Source organism: Siphateles boraxobius, unplaced genomic scaffold (genome assembly GCF_051911475.1).
Source record: "Siphateles boraxobius isolate OS27281-9 unplaced genomic scaffold, OSU_SipBor_1 19, whole genome shotgun sequence".
Classification (NCBI taxonomy): Eukaryota; Metazoa; Chordata; class Actinopteri; order Cypriniformes; family Leuciscidae; genus Siphateles; species Siphateles boraxobius.
The window spans coordinates 1,537,886-1,562,392 of NW_027508799.1; the positions used below are offsets into that span (position 1 = coordinate 1,537,886).

At 43.4% G+C, this 24,507-nt stretch overlaps 15 non-coding genes across 15 annotated transcripts; all 15 read left to right on the forward strand.

The window, feature by feature from the left end:
• The first annotated feature begins 4,051 nt into the window (after positions 1–4,051).
• trnap-agg (transfer RNA proline (anticodon AGG)) lies at positions 4,052–4,123 on the forward strand. Its single transcript has one exon. It is a non-coding gene; the product is annotated as a tRNA-Pro (tRNA).
• A 256-nt stretch (positions 4,124–4,379) lies between these two features.
• Positions 4,380–4,452, forward strand: trnaf-gaa (transfer RNA phenylalanine (anticodon GAA)). The gene has a single exon. It is a non-coding gene; the product is annotated as a tRNA-Phe (tRNA).
• Positions 4,453–4,542: 90 nt separating this feature from the next.
• Positions 4,543–4,614, forward strand: trnaq-uug (transfer RNA glutamine (anticodon UUG)). Its single transcript has one exon. It is a non-coding gene; the product is annotated as a tRNA-Gln (tRNA).
• Positions 4,615–4,855: 241 nt separating this feature from the next.
• Positions 4,856–4,927, forward strand: trnaq-cug (transfer RNA glutamine (anticodon CUG)). The gene has a single exon. It is a non-coding gene; the product is annotated as a tRNA-Gln (tRNA).
• A 2,865-nt stretch (positions 4,928–7,792) lies between these two features.
• Positions 7,793–7,864, forward strand: trnap-agg (transfer RNA proline (anticodon AGG)). The gene has a single exon. It is a non-coding gene; the product is annotated as a tRNA-Pro (tRNA).
• A 256-nt stretch (positions 7,865–8,120) lies between these two features.
• Positions 8,121–8,193, forward strand: trnaf-gaa (transfer RNA phenylalanine (anticodon GAA)). Its single transcript has one exon. It is a non-coding gene; the product is annotated as a tRNA-Phe (tRNA).
• Positions 8,194–8,596: 403 nt separating this feature from the next.
• trnaq-cug (transfer RNA glutamine (anticodon CUG)) lies at positions 8,597–8,668 on the forward strand. Its single transcript has one exon. It is a non-coding gene; the product is annotated as a tRNA-Gln (tRNA).
• Positions 8,669–11,531: 2,863 nt separating this feature from the next.
• On the forward strand, positions 11,532–11,603 carry trnap-agg (transfer RNA proline (anticodon AGG)). Its single transcript has one exon. It is a non-coding gene; the product is annotated as a tRNA-Pro (tRNA).
• An 88-nt stretch (positions 11,604–11,691) lies between these two features.
• trnai-aau (transfer RNA isoleucine (anticodon AAU)) lies at positions 11,692–11,765 on the forward strand. The gene has a single exon. It is a non-coding gene; the product is annotated as a tRNA-Ile (tRNA).
• Positions 11,766–11,989: 224 nt separating this feature from the next.
• trnaq-uug (transfer RNA glutamine (anticodon UUG)) lies at positions 11,990–12,061 on the forward strand. Its single transcript has one exon. It is a non-coding gene; the product is annotated as a tRNA-Gln (tRNA).
• Positions 12,062–18,258: 6,197 nt separating this feature from the next.
• Positions 18,259–18,330, forward strand: trnap-agg (transfer RNA proline (anticodon AGG)). The gene has a single exon. It is a non-coding gene; the product is annotated as a tRNA-Pro (tRNA).
• Positions 18,331–18,418: 88 nt separating this feature from the next.
• trnai-aau (transfer RNA isoleucine (anticodon AAU)) lies at positions 18,419–18,492 on the forward strand. Its single transcript has one exon. It is a non-coding gene; the product is annotated as a tRNA-Ile (tRNA).
• Positions 18,493–18,585: 93 nt separating this feature from the next.
• Positions 18,586–18,658, forward strand: trnaf-gaa (transfer RNA phenylalanine (anticodon GAA)). Its single transcript has one exon. It is a non-coding gene; the product is annotated as a tRNA-Phe (tRNA).
• A 70-nt stretch (positions 18,659–18,728) lies between these two features.
• On the forward strand, positions 18,729–18,800 carry trnaq-uug (transfer RNA glutamine (anticodon UUG)). Its single transcript has one exon. It is a non-coding gene; the product is annotated as a tRNA-Gln (tRNA).
• Positions 18,801–19,109: 309 nt separating this feature from the next.
• trnaf-gaa (transfer RNA phenylalanine (anticodon GAA)) lies at positions 19,110–19,182 on the forward strand. The gene has a single exon. It is a non-coding gene; the product is annotated as a tRNA-Phe (tRNA).
• Positions 19,183–24,507: the final 5,325 nt, after the last annotated feature.

The following is a 24,507-nucleotide window of genomic DNA, read 5'->3' on the forward strand; positions in this document are numbered from 1 at the left end:
CCAGGGGCCCGTGACGGGACGTACGTGTCAATTTCGGGCCGATCGGACCACCGTCCACCAAGTACCTGTGAAATCGCATTGAATAAGTTGCACGTGTCACTGAACCTCATTCGGCCCCTGGAGGTGCTAGGGGCCCGAAACTTCTTGGAAAGCTGCGTCACTCGGCCCCGGAAGGCACACAGAGAGGGGAGCGTCTAGTCACACAAAAAAACCACTTGTGGCCCAATGTCCACAGAACACCTATGAAAATCAATGGGATAAGTTGTACGTGGGACGCTTTGCCGTTCGGCCCCCGGGGGCCCTGGCGGCCCCAAACTTGATCTGCCTGCTGTCACTGGGGCCCAGAAAGACCCTGGGGGATGGAGAAAGCTGAACCATGTGTGGATCAGGCCGAACCGCCGAAACGCACACTTGGGAACCACGTAGAACCTTGAAACTAAGGATCTCGCCCCGGGGCCCGCTGGGCTACCCTCACGCCGAATTTCGAGGCCCTGTGACTTTTCGGCTCAGAGTTAGAGACACAGTGACTTGAGACAAAAAACAGGTGGTTAGGGGTCAAAATAGGCACTTTGTGGTACTGAGTAAGACTACGGTGAAGTTTAGGTGGTTAGGGGACCTCATAGGCACTTCGTGGCAATGGAGAAGAAAATAGGTGGTTAGGGGTCAAAATAGGCACTTCGTGGTACTGAGGAAGACTACGGTGAAGTTTAGGTGGTTAGGGGACCCCATAGGCACTTCGTGGCAATGAAGAAGAAAATAGGTGGTTAGGGGTCAAAATAGGCACTTCGTGGCACTGAGGAAGACTATGGTGAAGTTTAGGTGGTTAGGGGACCCCATAGGCACTTCGTGGCAATGAAGAAGAAAATAGGTGGTTAGGGGTCAAAATAGGCACTTCGTGGTACTGAGGAGGACTATGGTGAAGAGTAGGTAGTTGGCGGACCCCAAAAGCACTTGGTGGACTCCCACGCGGTGCAATGGCACCCCCAGAGGTGTCCACAGAGAGCCTATGGTAATATATGCTAATCTCGGCCACTTTATATGCGATTTTGGAAAAGTGACACGGCACCGCTGAATAAGCAGCTCGTGTCGTCCATTTCGAGCACGCGGACCTCGAAGTGTCGGTGCTGACAATGGCAACTTAAATGAATGGGCAAAATACCACGAACAGCCTGGGTTCCCTTACTCCCCTTGGAATAAGTGGCTGTTGTAGTGTTTGGTCTGCTTCGCTTCACACTTGGCTGATCCCATCTTTTTTTCTTCTTGTATTTCTTCTAATGGTGCTTGGATGAAAAACAGGATGATTTTCACTGCTTCCTTCCATCTTTTCATCATCTTGTCATCTCTCTACTAATCATACATGCTTTGCAGTAAACCTTGTAATCGCAGTAGCTGTCCAGCAGAGCTGAGAAAGTCATGCAGTGAAAGTCTAAAACAATAAGATAATTTTGTTGTGTTTTTTTACGCTCCAGCCACTGCAGGCTCGAGAGGCCCTGCTCCTGCCCCGGCTCGTGCTACTGCCCCTGCTCCTGCCCCTTATCCTGCTCCTCCAGCATTGTGGACCCCTGGCCAGGTGTCCCAGTCGCCTGCAGAGCTTCCTGTCCACTGGAAAGAGCAACTTCCATCTTTCCAGCAAGGCCTTCAACCCCTGTCCCTCTGCACCAGGACCATCCTCACTACAGCCACCCACAGGACTGCAGCGCCCTGCCCAGCCTCCTCTGCAGTCTCCTCCTCTGCGCCCTGCCCAGCCTCCTCTGCAGTCTCCTCCTCTGCGCCCTGCCCAGCCTCCTCTGCAGTCTTCTCCTCTGCGCCCTGCCCAGCCTCCTCTGCAGTCTCCTCGTCTGCGCCCTGTTCAGCCTCCTCTGCAGTCTCCTCCACAGCCTTCTGTCCAGCCAAGTGCTGCCTCTGCTCCTGCAACATCAACTGGGTCCAGTGTTGCAGACCAGGCTCCTGTATCTAAGCTTCTCATTATTCGTGTGCAGGTGCTGCAGCGTGATTTCCAATGACGTCCACGTCCGCCTCTTTTAGTCTACCTGATTCCACCTAGCCTCATCGCTATCTGCCTCTCAGACAGCCAGCTATCAGGAAGTGTTGGTTCCATGGTGTAATGGTTAGCACTTTGGGCTTTGAATCCAGCGATCCAAGTTCCAATCTCGGTAGAACCTTTTTAGGTTCTTTGCGGAAGGGTGGGAAAAAGCAGAGGTGATGCGCAACTGCTGACGTGGCAGTGAAATTGGCAATCTCAAACAGAGTCGGAATTGGGGAAACATGGGCTTAAAAAGCAAAGGCTTCATTTGCTCCTTGCTATCGTGCTTTTGGACTCAATGACTTAAATCTCTCCTGCTCATGGGAAAAGTTGACACACGCCAAGGTTCCATGGTGTAATGGTTTGCACTCTTGGCTCTGAATCCAGCGATCCGAGTTCAAATCTCGGTGGGACCTGCTTTTGCCAGGAATGTGTGCAGTACCTCGTTCGAAAAAACATTTTCGGCAGCACTGAGCCGCAAGAGCTCATCTAGGTAGTGCCCCTTGAAGGGGGGCGTAAAAAGGATGGACAGCACTGGAGAATGCAGGCATCGATCCCACTACCTCTCGCTTGCGCCTACTGCTTCCTACCGATTGAGCCAAAGTAAGCCCAAAGTAAGCCCACGTGAGCCAATCGTGTTTCTCTGCTGTGGCTTACTTTTGACCAATCGCGTTCTCTCCTGTGGCTTACTTTTGACCAATCGTTTTTCTCTCCTGTGGCTTACTTTTGACCAATCGCCTTTCTCTCCTGTGGCTTACTTTTGACCAATCGCGTTTCTCTCCTGGCTCTGCTCCTGTGGCTTACTTTTGACCAATCGGCGACCGCTATTATTATCGTCATCTTTGCAATCTTTCCAACAGGTAAGTCTATTCTTCACGACTGTATAATCGATCATTATACATTCATAAACAGTGTTTGTTTTTGGACAATTAAACATGCCAATAAAGCTAGCTAGCGTGTAATAGCACACGTTTTATTCTGTACATGTGAACCTGCAACTTTACCATGATATACAGTAAAAAACATGCCACTACTGTCAAGATAATTAGCCGACCGCTAATTAAGCTATATCCTCCTTAAACCATTTTTTTGTTGTTGTTAATTTAGTATTTTTTTGTGTCATTCATTACATTATTATATACATTACTCCAGCCCACGTGCCCACCACCACTGTGCCCACTGCATCTGTCCTCACTGATGCTGTGCCCACTGCCACTGTGTCTGTTCCTCCTCCACCTACTGCCACTAAGAACAGGCCACTGCTGGCGACCAATGTGTAGGCCCTGTTGGCGCGGGGGAAGCATTTATTTGCTTCACAGCTGGCACAAAAGATTTTGTCTCCAGCCAAACCCTGTAAGTGGGTAAGTTTTTTCTTTTTTCTCCAGCCACTGCAGGCTCCAGAGGCCCTGCTCCTGCCCCGGCTCGTGCTACTGCCCTTGCTCCTGCCCCTTATCCTGCTCCTCCAGCATTGTGGACCCCTGGCCAGGTGTCCCAGTCGCCTGCAGAGCTTCCTGTCCACTGGAAAGAGCAACTCCAATCTTTCCAGCAAGGCCTTCAACCCCTGTCCCTCTGCACCAGGACCATCCTCACTACAGCCACCCACAGGACTGCAGCGCCCTGCCCAGCCTCCTCTGCAGTCTCCTCCTCTGCGGCCTGCCCAGCCTCCTCTGCAGTCTCCTCCTCTGCGCCCTGCCCAGCCCCTCTGCAGTCTCCTCCTCTGCGCCCTGCTCAGCCTCCTCTGCAGTCTCCTCCACAGCCTTCTGTGCAGCCAAGTGCTGCCTCTGCTCCTGCAACATCAACTGGGTCCAGTGTTGCAGACCAGGCTCCTGTAAGTAAGCTTCTCATTATTCGTGTGCAGGTCCTGCAGCGTGATTTCCAATGACCACAAAAAAAGAGGCCGCTTTTCCTCTGTGCTGGAAACTTTGCACTGGCTACCTTTTAATAGTAGATTTAATCAAAAAATTGCGCTTTAAGCCATGGAAGCTGAAATGTTTGCGGCCCGGCAGCAGCAGGGAGGATGTATGTTTCGGCTCGTTGGTCTAGGGGTATGATTCTCGCTTAGGGTGCGAGAGGTCCCGGGTTCAAATCCCAGACGAGCCCATTATTAGGCTTTGCTTTTAATCTCTTCAGCCTGATTAGGGCAACCAGGATATTTGTGAGAAATTGGGGATAAAATGTGCCAGAGAGAGGCCGGTTAGCTCAGTTGCTTAGAGCGTGGTGCTAATAACGCCAAGGTGGCGGGTTTTCATCCCCGTACGGGCCACTCATTTTCTCTCTGGGACCTTCGCTCTGCTCTTCTCGAAAATGACGGGCGGTCTCCCAGACATCCCTGCTGGCTAAACCATACAAGTATCTGGCCGAAATAGCTCAGTTGGGAGAGCGTTAGACTGAAGATCTAAAGGTCCCTGGTTCAATACCGGGTTTCGGCAGAGGAACCACGTCCGCCTCTTTTAGTCTACCTGATTCCACCTAGCCTCATCGCTATCTCCCTCTCAGACAGCCAGCTAGCAGAGTGTGTTGGTTCCATGGTGTAATGATTAGCACTCTGGGCTTTGAATCCAGAAATCCGAGTTCAAATCTCGGTGGAACCTTTTTAGGTTCTTTGCGGAAGGGAGGGAAGAAACAGAAGTGATGCGCAACTGCTGACGTGGCGGTGAAATTGGCACTCTCAAACTGAGTCGGAATTGGGGAAACATGGGCTTAAAAAGCAAAGGCTTCATTTGCTCCTTGCTATCGTGCTTCTGGACTCAATGACTTAAATCCTTGCTATCGTGCTTCTGGACTCAATGACTTAAATCTCTGCTGCTCATGGGAAAAGTTGACACACGCCAAGGTTCCATGGTGTAATGGTTAGCACTCTGGGCTCTGAATCCAGCAATCCGAGTTCAAATCTCGGTGGGACCTGCTTTTGCCAGGAATGTGTGCAGTACCTCGTTCGAAAAAACTTTTTCGGCAGCACTGAGCCGCAAGAGCTCATCTAGGTAGTGCCCCTTGAAGTGGGGCGTAAAAAGGATGGACAGCACTGGAGAATGCAGGCATCGATCCCACTACCTCTCGCTTGCGCCTACTGCTTCCTACCGATTGAGCCAAAGTAAGCCCAAAGTAAGCCCACGTGAGCCAATTGTGTTTCTCTGCTGTGGCTTACTTTTGACCAATCGCGTTCTCTCCTGTGGCTTACTTTTGACCAATCGTGTTTCTCTCCTGTGGCTTACTTTTGACCAATCGCCTTTCTCTCCTGTGGCTTACTTTTGACCAATCGCGTTTCTCTCCTGGCTCTGCTCCTGTGGCTTACTTTTGACCAATCGGCGACCACTGTTATTATCGTCATCTTTGCAATCTTTGCAACAGGTAAGTCTATTCTTCACGACTCTATAATCGATCATTATTTATTCATAAACAGTGTTTGTTTTTAGACAATTAAGCATGGCAATAAAGCCAGCTAGCGTGTAATAGCACACGTTTTCTTCTGTACATGTGAACCTGCAACTTTACCATGATATACAGTAAAAAACATGTCACTACTGTCAAGATAATTAGCCGACCGCTAATTAAGCTATATCCTCCTTAAACCATTTTTTTGTTGTTGTTAATTTAGTATTTTTTGTGTCATTCATTACATTATTTTGAGCACAAGAAGATTTTTACTAAAACCTTTTAAAAAAAAAGTTTAATTCATTTATGTTATACTATACTATGTTATACACCAGTATACATATTTATGTCATCTTTTTAAATACTATGTTATACATATTTAAAAAGACATGAATAGGCAAAAACAAGTGTTTTTTTGTTTCAACAAATGATTCTCAACTATGTTATAAAAGATATACCAAAACGATTTGATATACCATTTTAAGTTTTAGATCTGTTTGATGATCATAGTATTATGAATTGTCATAAACGCCTTTATGTTATATTTGGTGTTTCTTAGTAATCTCTGCCACAAAAGCTAAACAAAACAAAACAATTTAAGCATGGCATGATACCAGCAAGATTGTACCAAGAAGTGTTATTTATTTTCTTATTAATTAGTTCATCACACTATTTACAATTTGTACACAAGGCAATTCAAAGTGATTCACAGTTGTATAAAAAACAATAATGCTTATGCTCATAATAATAATAATCATTAATTATTATAATATTATAATAATTAATTACATAAAAAAGAAATGCTGTAGTAAAATACTTTCAGTTGGAATATGACAGCTATGTAATGTTCTGTTTATGCCTGTTTCCTTTCAGATTATGTATGCATACCCGGTTTTACGAAGAACCTCTGAGGGTCGACTCCTTATGGGGCCAACTGAGGAGGCCAATAGGAGGAAGATCGTGTTGGCAGGGAGGGCCAGGTGTAAAGAGGAGGTCCTGGCTGAGGCCACTGCCTTTGTGAGGCAGAATGGAGGGAATCCTGGAGACCAGTTCCTGGTTCTGGCTCACTGCAAGATCCAGTTTGGGAAACACCAGGGTCAGAGGTTCCTGTGGCTGCTGAAGAACTCACTGTGGTATGCCTGCTATCTGGTCAGCAGCATTTTGGGGGAGGAGGAGAGGGACAACCCGCTGTCGGACAACAAACACCTGTTCCTCAGATACACCTCGCAGATCAGGGAGGTAGGCGAGGCTGTAGAGGTGTATTAGAAAAAAACAGGCCATGCTGCAGGAGGCCCAGAGGACAGGAGACTCTTGGTGTCTGATGGTGGAGTTTGGGGATTTTAAGGGTAGGTCAATAATGGAGGTGTATGAGGACCCAAGCAAGGAGGCCCAGGCTCTCATCACCTACCTGAAGAAGGCAAAGGCCGGGCCTAACACCAATATGGCCCTTTTCAAAGCATACGTGCTGAAGAGGCAGGCTCCAGCCCACGTGCCCACCGCCACTGTGCCCACTGCATCTGTCCTCACTGCTGCTGTGCCCACTGCCACTGTGTCTGTTCCTCCTCCACCTACTGCCACTAAGAACAGCCCACTGCTGGCGACCAATGTGAAGGCCCTGTTGGCGCGGGGGAAGCAATTATTTGCTTCACAGCTGGCACAAAAGATTTTGTCTCCAGCCATACCCTGTAAGTGGGTAAGTTTTTTATTTTTTCTCCAGCCACTGCAGGCTCGAGAGGCCCTGCTCCTGCCCCGGCTCGTGCTACTGCCCCTGCTCCTGCCCCTTATCCTGCTCCTCCAGCATTGTGGACCCCTGGCCAGGTGTCCCAGTCGCCTGCAGAGCTTCCTGTCCACTGGAAAGAGCATCTCCCATCTTTCCAGCAAGGCTTTCAACCCCTGTCCTTTTGCACCAGGACCATCCTCACTACAGCCACCCACAGGACTGCAGCGCCCTGCCCAGCCTCCTCTGCAGTCTCCTCCTCTGCGCCCTGCCCAGCCTCCTCTGCAGTCTCCTCCTCTGCGCCCTGCCCAGCCTCCTCTGCAGTCTCCTCCTCTGCGCCCTGCCGAGCCTCCTCTGCAGTCTCCTCCTCTGCGCCCTGCTCAGCCTCCTCTGCAGTTTCCTCCACAGCCTTCTGTCCAGCCAAGTGCTGCCTCTGCTCCTGCAACATCAACTGGGTCCAGTGTTGCAGACCAGGCTCCTGTAAGTAAGCTTCTCATTATTCGTGTGCAGGTCCTGCAGCGTGATTTCCAATGACCACAAAAAAAGAGGCCGCTTTTCCTCTGTGCTGGAAACTTTGCACTGGCTACCTTTTAATAGTAGATTTAATCAAAAAATTGCGCTTTAAGCCATGGAAGCTGAAATGTTTGCGGCCCGGCAGCAGCAGGGAGGATGTATGTTTCGGCTCGTTGGTCTAGGGGTATGATTCTCGCTTAGGGTGCGAGAGGTCCCGGGTTCAAATCCCAGACGAGCCCATTATTAGGCTTTGCTTTTAATCTCTTCAGCCTGATTAGGGCAACCAGGATATTTGTGAGAAATTGGGGATAAAATGTGCCAGAGAGAGGCCGGTTAGCTCAGTTGCTTAGAGCGTGGTGCTAATAACGCCAAGGTGGCGGGTTTTCATCCCCGTACGGGCCACTCATTTTCTCTCTGGGACCTTCGCTCTGCTCTTCTCGAAAATGACGGGCGGTCTCCCAGACATCCCTGCTGGCTAAACCATACAAGTATCTGGCCGAAATAGCTCAGTTGGGAGAGCGTTAGACTGAAGATCTAAAGGTCCCTGGTTCAATACCGGGTTTCGGCAGAGGAACCACGTCCGCCTCTTTTAGTCTACCTGATTCCACCTAGCCTCATCGCTATCTCCCTCTCAGACAGCCAGCTAGCAGAGTGTGTTGGTTCCATGGTGTAATGATTAGCACTCTGGGCTTTGATTCCAGAAATCTGAGTTCAAATCTCGGTGGAACCTTTTTAGGTTCTTTGCGGAAGGGAGGGAAGAAACAGAAGTGATGCGCAACTGCTGACGTGGCGGTGAAATTGGCACTCTCACACTGAGTCGGAATTGGGGAAACATGGGCTTGAAAAGCAAAGGCTTCATTTGCTCCTTGCTATCGTGCTTCTGGACTCAATGACTTAAATCCTTGCTATCGTGCTTCTGGACTCAATGACTTACATCTCTGCTGCTCATGGGAAAAGTTGACACACGCCAAGGTTCCATGGTGTAATGGTTAGCACTCTGGGCTCTGAATCCAGCAATCCGAGTTCAAATCTCGGTGGGACCTGCTTTTGCCAGGAATGTGTGCAGTACCTCGTTCGAAAAAACTTTTTCGGCAGCACTGAGCCGCAAGAGCTCATCTAGGTAGTGCCCCTTGAAGTGGGGCGTAAAAAGGATGGACAGCACTGGAGAATGCAGGCATCGATCCCACTACCTCTCGCTTGCGCCTACTGCTTCCTACCGATTGAGCCAAAGTAAGCCCAAAGTAAGCCCACGTGAGCCAATTGTGTTTCTCTGCTGTGGCTTACTTTTGACCAATCGCGTTCTCTCCTGTGGCTTACTTTTGACCAATCGTGTTTCTCTCCTGTGGCTTACTTTTGACCAATCGCCTTTCTCTCCTGTGGCTTACTTTTGACCAATCGCGTTTCTCTCCTGGCTCTGCTCCTGTGGCTTACTTTTGACCAATCGGCGACCACTGTTATTATCGTCATCTTTGCAATCTTTGCAACAGGTAAGTCTATTCTTCACGACTCTATAATCGATCATTATTTATTCATAAACAGTGTTTGTTTTTAGACAATTAAACATGGCAATAAAGCCAGCTAGCGTGTAATAGCACATGTTTTCTTCTGTACATGTGAACCTGCAACTTTACCATGATATACAGTAAAAAACATGTCACTACTGTCAAAATAATTAGCCGACCGCTAATTAAGCTATATCCTCCTTAAACCATTTTTTTGTTGTTGTTAATTTAGTATTTTTTGTGTCATTCATTACATTATTTTGAGCACAAGAAGATTTTTACTAAAACCTTTTAAAAAAAAAGTTTAATTCATATATGTTATACTATACTATGTTATACACCAGTATACATATTTATGTTATCTTTTTAAATACTATGTTATACATATTTAAAAAGACATGAATAGGCAAAAACAAGTGTTTTTTTGTTTCAACAAATGATTCTCAACTATGTTATAAAAGATATACCAAAACGATTTGATATACCATTTTAAGTTTTAGATCTGTTTGATGATCATATTATTATGAATTGTCATAAACGCCTTTATGTTATATTTGGTGTTTCTTAGTAATCTCTGCCACAAAAGCTAAACAAAACAAAACGATTTAAGCATGAAATGATACCAGCAAGATTGTACCAAGAAGTGTTATTTATTTTCTTATTAATTAGTTCATCACACTATTTACAATTTGTACACAAGGCAATTCAAAGTGATTCACAGTTGTATAAAAAACAATAATGCTTATGCTCATAATAATAATAATCATTAATTATTATAATATTATAATAATTAATTACATAAAAAAAATGCTGTAGTAAAATACTTTCAGTTGGAATATGACAGCTATGTAACGTTCTGTTTATGCCTGTGTCCTTTCAGATTATGTATGCATACCCGGTTTTACGAAGAACCTCTGAGGGTCGACTCCTTATGGGGCCAACTGAGGAGGCCAATAGGAGGAAGATCGTGTTGGCAGGGAGGGCCAGGTGTAAAGAGGAGGTCCTGGCTGAGGCCACTGCCTTTGTGAGGCAGAATGGAGGGAATCCTGGAGACCAGTTCCTGGTTCTGGCTCACTGCAAGATCCAGTTTGGGAAACACCAGGGTCAGAGGTTCCTGTGGCTGCTGAAGAACTCACTGTGGTATGCCTGCTATCTGGTCAGCAGCATTTTGGGGGAGGAGGAGAGGGACAACCCGCTGTCGGACAACAAACACCTGTTCCTCAGATACACCTCGCAGATCAGGGAGGTAGGCGAGGCTGTAGAGGTGTATCAGAAAAAAACAGGCCATGCTGCAGGAGGCCCAGAGGACAGGAGACTCTTGGTGTCTGATGGTGGAGTTTGGGGATTTTAAGGGTAGGTCAATAAAGGAGGTGTATGAGGACCCAAGCAAGGAGGCCCAGGCTCTCATCACCTACCTGAAGAAGGTAAAGGCCGGGCCTAACACCAATATGGCCCTTTTCAAAGCATACGTGCTGAAGAGGCAGGCTCCAGCCCACGTGCCCACCGCCACTGTGCCCACTGCATCTGTCCTCACTGCTGCTGTGCCCACTGCCACTGTGTCTGTTCCTCCTCCACCTACTGCCACTAAGAACAGCCCACTGCTGGCGACCAATGTGAAGGCCCTGTTGGCGCGGGGGAAGCATTTATTTGCTTCACAGCTGGCACAAAAGATTTTGTCTCCAGCCAAACCCTGTAAGTGGGTAAGTTTTTTCTTTTTTCTCCAGCCACTGCAGGCTCGAGAGGCCCTGCTCTTGCCCCGGCTCGTGCTACTGCCCCTGCTCCTGCCCCTTATCCTGCTCCTCCAGCATTGTGGACCCCTGGCCAGGTGTCCCAGTCGCCTGCAGAGCTTCCTGTCCACTGGAAAGAGCATCTCCCATCTTTCCAGCAAGGCTTTCAACCCCTGTCCTTTTGCACCAGGACTATCCTCACTACAGCCACCCACAGGACTGCAGCGCCCTGCCCAGCCTCCTCTGCAGTCTCCTCATCTGCACCCTGCCCAGCCTCCTCTGCAGTCTCCTCCTGTGCACCCTGCCCAGCCTCCTCTGCAGTCTCCTCCTCTGCGCCCTGCCCAGCCTCCTCTGCAGTCTCCTCCTCTGCGCCCTGCTCAGCCTCCTCTGCAGTCTCCTCCACAGCCTTCTGTCCAGCCAAGTGCTGCCTCTGCTCCTGCAACATCAACTGGGTCCAGTGTTGCGGACCAGGCTCCTGTAAGTAAGCTTCTCATTATTCGTGTGCAGGTCCTGCAGCGTGATTTCCAATGACCACAAAAAAAGAGGCCCCATTTCCTCTGTGCTGGAAACTTTGCACCGGCTACCTTTTAATTGTTGATTTAATAAGAAAATTGCGCTTTAAGCCATGGAAGCTGAAATGTTTGCGGCCCGACAGCAGCACGGAGGATGTATGTTTCGGCTCGTTGGTCTAGGGGTATGATTCTCGCTCAGGGTGCGAGAGATCCCGGGTTCAAATCCCGGACGAGCCTATTATTAGGCTTTGCTTTTAATCTCTTCAGCCTGATTAGGGCAACCAGGATATTTCTGAGCAATTGGGGATAAAATGTGCCAGAGAGAGGCCGGTTAGCTCAGTTGGTTAGAGCGTGGTGCTAATAACGCCAAGGTCGCGGGTTCGATCCCCGTACGGGCCACTCATTTTCTCTCTGTGACCTTCGTTCTGCTCTTCTCGAAAATGACGGGCGGTCTCCCATACATCCATGCTGGCTAAACCACACAAGTACCTGGCCGAAATAGCTCAGTTGGGAAAGCGTTAGACTGAAGATTTAAAGGTCCCGGGTTTTGGCAGAGGAACAACCTCCGCCTCTTTTAGTCTACCATATTCCACCTCTCAGACAGCCAGTTAGCAGGGTGTTTTGGTTCCATGGTGTAATGGTTAGCACTCTGGGCTTTGAATCCAGTGATCCGAGTTCAAATCTCGGTGGAACCTTTTTAGGATCTTTGTGGAAGGGAGGGGAAAAACAGAGGTGATGCGCAACTGCTGACGTGGCGGTAAAATTGGCACTCTCAAACCGAGTCGGAATTGGGGAAACATGGGCTTAAAAGACAAAGGCTTCTTTTGCTCCTTGCTATCGCGCTTCTGGACTGAATGACTTAAATCTCTGCACCTCATGGGAAAAGTTGACACACGCCGAGGTTCCATGGTGTAAGAGTTAGCACTCTGGGCTCTGAATCCAGTGATCCGAATTCAAATCTCGGTGGGACCTTCATTTGCCAGGCTAAACAGCACAAGTACCTGGCTGAAATAGCTCAGTTGGGAGAGTGTTAGACTGAAGATTTAAAGGTCCCTGGTTCAATCTCGGGTTTCGGCAGAGGAACCACGCCCGCCTCCTTTAGGCTACCTGATTCCACCTAGCCTCATCGCTATCTGCCTCTCAGACAGACAGCTGGGAGGGTGTGTTGGTTCCATGGTGTAATGGTTAGCACTCTGGGCTTTGAATCCAGCGATCCGAGTTCAAATCTCGGTAGAACATTTTTTAGGTTCTTCGCGGAAGGGAGGGAAAAAACAGAGGTGATGCGCAACTGCTGACGTGGCGGTGAAATTGGCACTCTCAAACCGAGTCGGAATTGGGGAAACATAGGGTGCTTCTCAATATCCCTCCTCGTCTCCTCGTTCCTCTGTCCTCCATCCTTTGACCCGGAAACCGATCGAGCTCAGCCATCTTGAAGGACATCTCAATTCTCTAATTGCACCGCGAGGAGGCGAGGATCGAGGAGTGAGGAGGCTTTCAGAGGAGTCATGAGCGAGGATACACAGGTGTATCCTATGCGGAAGTGTTTTATTGACTAAACGTGACGCACGTATACATTCTCCTCCCCCTTCACATCGGTCACAATCTGTTTTAAAGTATACTTTACCATTGCAGTTTATATAAACCACACATTACACATATTTCAACAGGGTATCTTGCTTTATTATTATTTATTATGAATTTCTTAAATAAACAAACTGCAACAACATGAGGGCAGATCCTTTGAGCGCTGCTGATGACGCTATGAAGTGACGCTCGAGTGATCAAGTATTCCAATGTATAAAAAAGCTTTCATTCGATTCCTCCATCCTCATTTTTGTCATTCATTACATTATTTTGAGCACAAGAAGATTTTTACTAAAACCTTTAAAAAAAAAGTTTAATTCATATATGTTATACTATACTATGTTATACACCAGTATACATATTTATGTTATCTTTTTAAATACTATGTTATACATATTTAAAAAGACATGAATAGGCAAAAACAAGTGTTTTTTTGTTTCAACAAATGATTCTCAACTATGATATAAAAGATATACCAAAACGATTTGATATACCATTTTAAGTTTTAGATCTGTTTGATGATCATATTATTATGAATTGTCATAAACGCCTTTATGTTATATTTGGTGTTTCTTAGTAATCTCTGCCACAAAAGCTAAACAAAACAAAACGATTTAACCCTCTGGGGTCCTATGTGTTTTTGGGGTCCTGGAGGTCTTCTGACATGCTCTAACATTTGTGCTTTTTCAGTTATTTATAAACATGTTAATGGCAAAGGTGTAAATTCACTCTATATAGCACAAACAGGGCTACCATAATATGTTAGCAAGATGTATGTACATGTTTGTATTTTTGAGAGAATATTGTTTATGCATGGTTATTGAAAAAACTAAAACTTAAAATCTCTGAAATAAGGCCACAAAACACATACTAAATATGTGTCCACAAGACTTTTGACTAATGGATGTTCTCGCCTAGGATTTTTGCTTCAAAATGATCTGAAAATCATCCTTCCAAATCATTCACATAAAACAACACATTGATTTAAATTTAGTAAAACACTTTTTGTTTGGAAAGGCAATATGCGAAATGGGCGTGACTCATGTATAATGGTCTGATTCACACCTGTGAAGACAAAAGACCTGCTTAATGAGCCTGCATAATGAGCTTTTCACAGGTGTGTCACTGAGCCACAAGAAAGAATACAAGGACACAAGAAAAGAAATGTGTATATATACTACAAAATTGGTTCACAGTTGGAAAAATCTATAAAAAAATAGTATTTTTCCACTTGTATTTTTGCTTGCAAATTGTATAATATCCAAGGTGAACATTTCTAGTAATTGTGTAGTTAATTCTCATACTGTATTTTCAGAAAGTTTTGGATATGTATCCTCTCCCCAAATTTGTCACTAATAAAACACAATACAAATAATTTGAAGAGAAGGCTTATATTGACCTTTTAAGATTTTGTTTACATCTACCTTGTAAATATATTATTTGCTATTTTATTAAAAAGGTTACAATTACAGCAACAATTAAAATAACAATATTTCAAGTGTAATATTTCTTTGTAAAAACTAAAGTATACATTTTATCATACATATTTCAAAGTTAAGGATTCATTAGTTTGAATAAAGCCTACATTGGAACAAACACTATAATAGCATCCTAGTTGATGACTTTATTTTTGACAAAACAAACATAGCCTAATATATTTAACATTTGAGCAGAAATTGGTGAACAAAAGCTTATTCAATGTGGCAGTAGTCTATAGTTTAGGCTACAGTAAACAGTTAATAATCTATCCAAAAACTAGTCGACGAAATGTTGTCTTTCATATTTCGTCTGTAACATAGGCATGTCGTTTTTTGTTTTTATGAGCCTATATTAGGGCATACATATTAATTTGCAGTTTAATACGTTGCTAATACAAAGACATTTTAACGTTATTTCAAAATATTTCAGTCGATTTTCACTCATCTCAGTATAGCAATAGGGTTTGGTAAAAACTGTTCAGTTCATTCATTCACACACAGACGCGATTCATATTTAAACAGTCTTTTTGCGGTTTACATACACTATGATATCGCGATTAGAACAATAATAAAAAAAACTTACTTATCAGATGGATCCGTTGCTCCTCGAAATGAAAAAAAAACAGTACATGTTCTGAGGTAAATGTCCCAGGATTATTCCTCACACAGCCTCGCAAGAAGAAATAGGGTACATTAATCTGATGATTACATTTGTTGTGTCATCGCGTTTATGAGGGGCGTTGACACTTTGCATGTGTTGCTTCAGATCATTTGCGTTTGAATACCACACGCGCTCTCCGTGGGCGTGTCAGATTAGCAGAATAATGAGCTAAGAGAACGATAATGAGATCGGCTGACACCTCTCTCTTTTTTAATAGATTACATAAACAGAGAATATTTATTTTAGTTTTGAATTAGATATTTTAAAAGTACAAACTTAAATGATAATAAAGATATATTGCTCGTGCTTGTGTGAATAGTATTCGCTGAGCTTTGTTTAAGTTTAGAGACGTGCACCAGAATTTTTTTTAACGGAGACAGAGAGGCAGAAAGCACACCCTGTTTATTTTCTTCATTTTACAAAAGCACACGGTTTTGATGTTAATGTGAGTGTACACAAAAAAAAGAAGACCCTCTATAGTTTATAATCATGTGTTGATTTTATTTATATGACCAAAAATGACGGAGTATTTTAAGTCTATGTTGCTGCTATGTGGAAAAAAAACAGCAAAACGCGCCGGCGCGTTTCTCGACCCCAGAGAGTTAAGCATGGCATGATACCAGCAAGATTGTACCAAGAAGTGTTATTTATTTTCTTATTAATTAGTTCATCACACTATTTACAATTTGTACACAAGGCAATTCAAAGTGATTCACAGTTGTATAAAAACAATAATGCTTATGCTCATAATAATAATAATCATTAATTATTATAATATTATAATAATTAATTACATTAAAAAGAAATTCTGTAGTAAAATACTTTCAGTTGGAATATGACAGCTATGTAACGTTCTGTTTATGCCTGTGTCCTTTCAGATTATGTATGCATACCCGGTTTTACGAAGAACCTCTGAGGGTCGACTCCTTATGGGGCCAACTGAGGAGGCCAATAGGAGGAAGATCGTGTTGGCAGGGAAGGCCAGGTGTAAGGAGGAGGTCCTGGCTGAGGCCACTGCCTTTGTGAGGCAGAATGGAGGGAATCCTGGAGACCAGTTCCTGGTTCTGGCTCACTGCAAGATCCAGTTTGGGAAACACCAGGGTCAGAGGTTCCTGTGGCTGCTGGAGAACTCACTGGGGTATGCCTGCTATCTGGTCAGCAGCATTTTGGGGGAGGAGGAGAGGGACAACCCGCTGTCGGACAACAAACACCTGTTCCTCAGATACACCTCGCAGATCAGGGAGGTAGGCGAGGCTGTGGTGGTGTATCATATAAAACAGGCCATGCTGCAGGAGGCCCAGAGGACAGGAGACTCTGGATGTCTGATGGTGGAGTTTGGGGATTTTAAGGGTAGGTCAATGAAGGAGGTGTATGAGGACCCAAGCAAGGAGGCCCAGGCTCTCATCACCTACCTGAAGAAGGCAAAGACCAGGCCTAACACCAATATGGCCCTTTTCAAAGCATACGTGCTGAAGAGGCAGGCTCCAGCCCACGTGCCCACCACCACTGTGCCCACTGCATCTGTCCTCACTGCTGCTGTGCCCACTGCCACTGTGTCTGTTCCTCCTCCACCTACTGCCACTAAGAACAGGCCACTGCTGGCGACCAATGTGAAGGCCCTGTTGGCGCGGGGGAAGCATTTATTTGCTTCACAGCTGGCACAGAAGATTTTGGCTCCAGCCAAACCCTGTAAGTGATTTGCAAGCTTTAAAATCATTACATTCTATATTATGCAGTATATATGTCTAACGAAAATACGTGTTCAACAGCTGCAGGACCACGTGTACATCCTGCGTCTGAGTCCGCAGCCCGGAGACAGCTCTTTACATGTGGTGAGTATCACTTAACGCATACAAGTGTGTTGGTGACATGTGCTTAGTGTTTTATGTTATTTTACAGACTCTGCTGCTACGGATTTTTTTGAGGAGGAAGATGACCTGGATATGGCAACTGTAGCCTCGCAAGCTGAGGAACAACTTCCTCAAGGTATGTAAATCTTAAACAATATTTTACAAACAATTACAAATAAAACAAAACAGTATTTTTTAAATGACACATTATTTTATTTCACAACACAGAGGAATGGCACTTCTCAGGTGGAAAAAAAGATAGGAAAAAAGATAATTTAAAGGTGTATGTAAAAGGTTTTATTTCATTTTTTATCGTAATCACTGACTAAAGCTCATTCTTGTCATCTCACACTCCCCTTGGAATAAGTGGCTGTTGTAGTGTTTGGTCTGCTTCGCTTCACACTTGGCTGATCCCATCTTTTTTTCTTCTTGTATTTCTTCTAATGGTGCTTGGATGAAAAACAGGATGATTTTCACTGCTTCCTTCCATCTTTTCATCATCATGTCATCTCTCTACTAATCATACATGCTTTGCAGTAAACCTTGTAATCGCAGTAGCTGTCCAGCAGAGCTGAGAAAGTCATGCAGTGAAAGTCTAAAACAATAAGATAATTTTGTTGTGTTTTTTTACGCTCCAGCCACTGCAGGCTCGAGAGGCCCTGCCCCTGCCCTGGCTCGTGCTACTGCCCCTGCTCCTGCCCCTTATCCTGCTCCTCCAGCATTGTGGACCCCTGGCCAGGTGTCCCAGTCGCCTGCAGAGCTTCCTGTCCACTGGAAAGAGCATCTCCCATCTTTCCAGCAAGGCTTTCAACCCCTGTCCTTTTGCACCAGGACCATCCTCACTACAGCCACCCACAGGACTGCAGCGCCCTGCCCAGCCTCCTCTGCAGTCTCCTCCTCTGCACCCTGCCCAGCCTCCTCTGCAGTCTCCTCCTGTGCACCCTGCCCAGCCTCCTCTGCAGTCTCCTCCTCTGCGCCCTGCCCAGCCTCCTCTGCAGTCTCCTCCTCTGCGCCCTGCTCAAGCCTCCTCTGCAGTCTCCTCCACAGCCTTCTGTCCAGCCAAGTGCTGCCTCTGCTCCTGCAACATCAACTGGGTCCAGTGTTGCAGACCAGGCTCCTGTAAGTAAGCTTCTCATTATTCGTGTGCAGGTCCTGCAGCGTGATTTCCAATGACCACAAAAAAAGAGGCCCCATTTCCTCTGTGCTGGAAACTTTGCACCGGCTACCTTTTAATTGTTGATTTAATAAGAAAATTGCGCTTTAAGCCATGGAAGCTGAAATGTTTGCGGCCCGACAGCAGCACCGAGGATGTATGTTTCGGCTCGTTGGTCTAGGGGTATGATTCTCGCTTAGGGTGCGAGAGGTCCCGGGTTCAAATCCCGGACGAGCCCATTATTAGGCTTTGCTTTTAATCTCTTCAGCCTGATTAGGGCAACCAGGATATTTCTGAGCAATTGGGGATAAAATGTGCCAGAGAGAGGCCGGTTAGCTCAGTTGGTTAGAGCGTGGTGCTAATAACCCCAAGGTCGCGGGTTCGATCCCCGTACGGGCCACTCATTTTCTCTCTGTGACCTTCGTTCTGCTCTTCTCGAAAATGACGGGCGGTCTCCCATACATCCATGCTGGCTAAACCACACAAGTACCTGGCCGAAATAGCTCAGTTGGGAGAGCGTTAGACTGAAGATCTAAAGGTCCCTGGTTCAATCCCGGGTTTCGGCAGAGGAACAACCTCTGCCTCTTTTACTCTACCTTATTCCACCTCTCAGACAGCCAGTTAGCAGGGTGTTTTGGTTTCATGGTGTAATGGTTAGCACTCTGGGCTTTGAATCCAGCGATCCGAGTTCAAATCTCGGTGGAACCTTTTTAGGATCTTTGCGGAAGGGAGGGGAAAAACAGAGGTGATGCGCAACTGCTGACGTAGCGGTGAAATTGGCACTCTCAAACCGAGTCGGAATTGGGGAAACATGGGCTTAAAAGGCAAAGGCTTCTTTTGCTCCTTGCTATCGCGCTTCTGGACTGAATGACTTAAATCTCTGCACCTCATGGGAAAAGTTGACACACGCCGAGGTTCCATGGTGTAAGGGTTAGCACTCTGGGCTCTGAATCCAGTGATCCGAATTCAAATCTCGGTGGGACCTTCATTTGCCAGGCTAAACAGCACGAGTATCTGGCCGAAATAGCTCAGTTGGGAGAGTGTTAGACTGAAGATCTAAAGGTCCCTGGTTCAATCTCGGGTTTCGGCAGAGGAACCACGCCCGCCTCCTTTAGGCTACCTGATTCCACCTAGCCTCATCGCTATCTGCCTCTCAGACAGACAGCTGGGAGGGTGTGTTGGTTCCATGGTGTAATGGTTAGCACTCTGGGCTTTGAATCCAGCGATCCGAGTTCAAATCTCGGTAGAACATTTTTTAGGTTCTTCGCGGAAGGGAGGGAAAAAACAGAGGTGATGCGCAACTGCTGACGTGGCGGTGAAATTGGCACTCTCAAACCGAGTCGGAATTGGGGAAACATAGGGTGCTTCTCAATATCCCTCCTCGTCTCCTCGTTCCTCTGTCCTCCATCCTATGACCCGGAAACCGATCGAGCTCAGCCATCTTGAAGGACATCTCAATTCTCTAATTGCACCGCGAGGAGGCGAGGATCGAGGAGTGAGGAGGCTTTCAGAGGAGTCATGAGCGAGGATACACAGGTGTATCCTATGCGGAAGTGTTTTATTGACTAAACGTGACGCACGTATACATTCTCCTCCCATCACATCGGTCACAATCTGTTTTAAAGTGTACTTTACCTTTGCAGTTTATATAAACCACACATTACACATATTTCAACAGGGTATCTTGCTTTATTATTATTTATTATGAATTTCTTAAATAAACAAACTGCAACAACATGAGGGCAGATCCTTTGAGCGCTGCTGATGACGCTATGAAGTGACGCTCGAGTGATCAAGTATTCCAATGTATAAAAAAGCTTTCATTCGATTCCTCCATCCTCATTTTTGTCATTCATTACATTATTTTGAGCACAAGAAGATTTTTACTAAAACCTTTTAAAAAAAAAGTTTAATTCATGTTATACTATACTATGTTATACACCAGTATACATATTTATTTTATCTTTTTAAATACTATGTTATACATATTTAAAAATACATGAATAGGCAAAAACAAGTGTTTTTTTGTTTCAACAAATGACTCTCAACTATGTTATAAAAGATATACCAAAACGATTTGATATACCATTTTAAGTTTTAGATCTGTTTGATGATCATATTATTATGAATTGTCATAAACGCCTTTATGTTATATTTGGTGTTTCTTAGTAATCTCTGCCACAAAAGCTAAACAAAACAAAACGATTTAAGCATGGCATGATACCAGCAAGATTGTACCAAGAAGTGTTATTTATTTTCTTATTAATAAGTTCATCACACTATTTACAATTTGTACACAAGGCAATTCAAAGTGATTCACAGTTGTATAAAAAACAATAATGCTTATGCTCATAATAATAATAATAATATTCATTAATTATTATAATATTATAATAATTAATTACATAAAAAACAAATGCTGTAGCAAAATACTTTCAGTTGGAATATGACAGCTATGTAACGTTCTGTTTATGCCTGTGTCCTTTCAGATTATGTATGCATACCCGGTTTTACGAAGAACCTCTGAGGGTCGACTCCTTATGGGGCCAACTGAGGAGGCCAATAGGAGGAAGATCGTGTTGGCAGGGAGGGCCAATGTTGTGGTTTTCAATCTTTCTGAAAAATAACTTCACAGAGATCTTTGATGCCAGAAATAATTAGACTTTATTTTCGAACGCCGTCCCGTTCCATAGAACGGCGCTCTAACGCTCTTTGGCCCTCTGGCCTTCCAGTGCGCTCCCGAGTACATTTTGGTTCAGAGTTATATACATACTTCTTCTTCCAAAGAAGGTAACACACCCTATAGATAGTTTTGGGTAAAGGTCTTTTACCATGTGACTTCTCAGAATAGAATTTTCTGCAGCAAACAACATTCCATTCAAGGTCTTTCACATACACAGAGGAAATCCAAAGTCACAGACAGAAGAAATAATTGTGTCCAAATATATAGCAAAATTACTTGTTTTCTAAATAATAAAATCTTCTACATTCCCTCCTCTGAGGCTTATCTAAGCCTCACTTTCACTAGCTTTTTCCAGAGTGTAATTTCAAAATCCAGCTCCCTCAGTTATGCTACCTGGTGACTCAATTTGAGTCACTCATTCTCCTTTCCAATTACTGGATTAAGCCACCACACTCCGGAGGAGCACTCGAGCCAAACATCTTCTTCCATACATTTTATTTCTTTTAGTTGTTCTTTCTTTTTTGTTTATTGGAAAAAGTAAAAGAATCGAGGTCTCCTAGTCAGACAAACTGAAACATTGTTATAAGTGTGTGTATACCTTTGTTCTTGCATTGCATGTATTTGTCACAGTTATGTAGACTATATCAAACATAAAAGTCTCTTATACTATTGAAAGTTTTCTTGCGGTGCAGATGTCCTCTAGGGTCTGGCTCATCAATTATCTTCTTCGTCCTCAATTCCTCATTTAATGGAATCAACATCCAGGGTTTGTAAATATCAATTTGGTTGCCCTCTCAAATTAGTTTTCATTATCTTTTTTCCGCATTTTCATTCGTTTAACCGTGGTTTTCCAACTAGTGATCTTACTATACAAAGTACAAAACAGAATAATAACCCACTTTCAATATCTCTAATTGAGAAAATCATAATTTTCCAGACTTTACATTAAGTTTTCCTTAACTTTTGCTCTTAAGGTTTTTTAACATGATCATAATCGCTAAATTTTCCTCCCTGCGCAATATTATTTAGTAAAAGTGCAACACTGATCACCAAACATAAGTCATTCTACTTTTTTTATATAATTGTTTTTCTCCTAATGCAGACAAAGCATTATAATAAATATCTGCTTATTATAGTAGTCTAATTGATTTATTATGCATTTTTGTTCTACTTGATCCATATGACTATTAATTCAAAATATGGCTGGGTAAACATAACTCTCTCATTTTTATCACTTCTTATGAGAGAATATCATTTCTTAGATTCGAAGAATCCATCTTTTAGTCAGTCAATTTTAGTGAACAGAACACTTTACACCCATCTAATAAATTGCAATACATTTCACTTACTTTCTATTTTATTACCAAATTTAAACAATAAATTCCATTTTGACCTTTTTAATCTTGCGTGTTGCTTCTCATTCTCATTGTAGCTCCTCAGTTCAAGACTAAACTGAATACATTTTCTTCGTTTCTACTAATTTCTAAATAAACTATCATGAATAAACTAATTATGTGTCATGTAATCACTCTAACTAAGAAAGCTTCAGAGCAATGTTACATTTATCTCATAAAAGTCATTCAATAAACTTATTAGACAATTAGAAAAATAACTCTAGAGAACAACTTTTTGCACTCTTACATATTCCTTATATGTACATTTCTTTTTCTTTATATCTAACAATCTAAAAGTTTGTCTATCATCCTTTTAAACCATTAGCATTATAACTTAATTATTATTAAAACTTCCTTGTATTCGTATGCAATTTATTTTCAATCTTCAATACTTCTGTTTAGTTGACCCATTATCTGACGTTATTTTTGCTTAGACTTCCAATCTAAGGATTACTTCTCTGTCAGAGATTTAATTTCTGTTCCTGCCCTCCTCTGTTGATTTCATTGCTTTTACCCATCTATATCATGTCCACATGGTATACTGATATATGGCCTATTTTTGTCGCTGTTCTTTTCTTAACTTTGTTTTTGCCACAAATTTCACAAAACTTTGCAAAAATGCCTTTTAATTTAAAATGCCTTTAATTTTATCTTCATTTTAATTTTTAATTTCCTTATCTTACTCCCCCCTTTGCGCACTGGTTTAAAACCATTGCGCATCTGGACTGAGAATATTCAAAAGTATTCATTGGTTCGACAATCTGTCCTTCATGTGAAATGCCAAATATCTATTTTTGACCCCCCTCTGGTGCCATTTAGATTGTTCACAAGGGCTTGTTTGTTACTGAATTTCAATAACTTCTTGTAAGTCTATAAACTTTCTATAAGTACTACTTAATATTAGTCAATTGCATATTGAATCAAATCTTATAAATTCAATTTTGACATTGAATATTTGTTAATACCCAGTGTTAATACTTGCTTTAATTTCAACTGTAGCCTTAAATTAATTAAGTATATCCTTGTATTGACAAGTTACATCTGAGTACCCATTAAGATTTATTTTAAAGTTATTTTTAGTTCTAAAATTTTCCTTCATGTATTGTCTTAATTCCCATTATGCTATATCAATTTCTTAAATTAATTGTTAACATTATTTTAGTTTCTTTTCTTTTTTTCATTATCATTGTTTTCTATGTTGCTTTAATATATTTTTACTTTCAATCATTTTTGTTATGGTGGGGTTATTATTAAGTTGCTACTGAATCTATTCAAGGGCTGAACATTCAATCATAGGAAAGTTGGTTGATGTTGACTATTGTTTGAGCTTGTACTCATCTCTGTTGAGTCTCTCTTTTGCACAGTTCTTCTCATTCCTGTGTTTCTGGTTAAGTTTGTCTTTTCTTCCATTCATGATTTGATTATTCTGTTAACCTTGTCATCAATCATTAGATCTTTCACCAGGGTGTCTCCAGTGAGTCGTTCGTTGCAATGGACTCTTTCTCTCATTGTCAGCATGTCCTTGATCCCTCACTTCAGTTGTGGGGGCTTGCTGAAGTCAGTTGGTTTATTTTAAGTTGAGAGGCATGGACTCAAATGTCACACTGTTGATCACTTCTTCTGAAATTACAAAGCATAGTTACTGGTTCTTTTTGTCAGACTCGTCCCAGAATCCTTCCTGGAATTGAGCTGCTGCTATCTGTAAATTAAAGCTTAATTATTTTTGTTAGTGACAACAACATATAATTTCAATCATCTGCTCATCTGTCCCATTGTCCTTCTCGATGTTACCTGTAGAAAGGTCATGTGGGCTGAGTGGTGTCCTTTCTGCCTTCATTAACAGCAGGACTTTAATCCATATATTCTCATTTGTTTTTCATAAATTTGACTTTTGATCATTATTTGCAACTTTTTGCATTTTTCTCACAATAAATTTCAATGTACTCTTATAATTACTCAATTCAACTCAGTTATCTCTTTGTCTTGAGTTCCACTATAAGCACATTATTTATTAGGCATCTTGGACAATACTCAACCCACTTTGACAAAAGTTACAAGACAATATTTCATACTTTTGACAAAGATCCGCTCCATCATGATATGCTGAAAAGAAAGGCAGACGTGTTATGCTGCAAAGGAAGTCAGATATGTTATGCGCTGCGCAAATGTGGCACTGTTTTTTCTATTTTTATTTTTCTCTTTTTATTCTTTGTTTTTTCATATTGTTACTTCAGTTCCTGACCAGGAAATTTAACCATATGCATCCATGGTCATTATTTTATTGGGCAGAATTTGCCCTGTGGGCCCACATGTTAAATTTTAAATACAGCTGTATTGG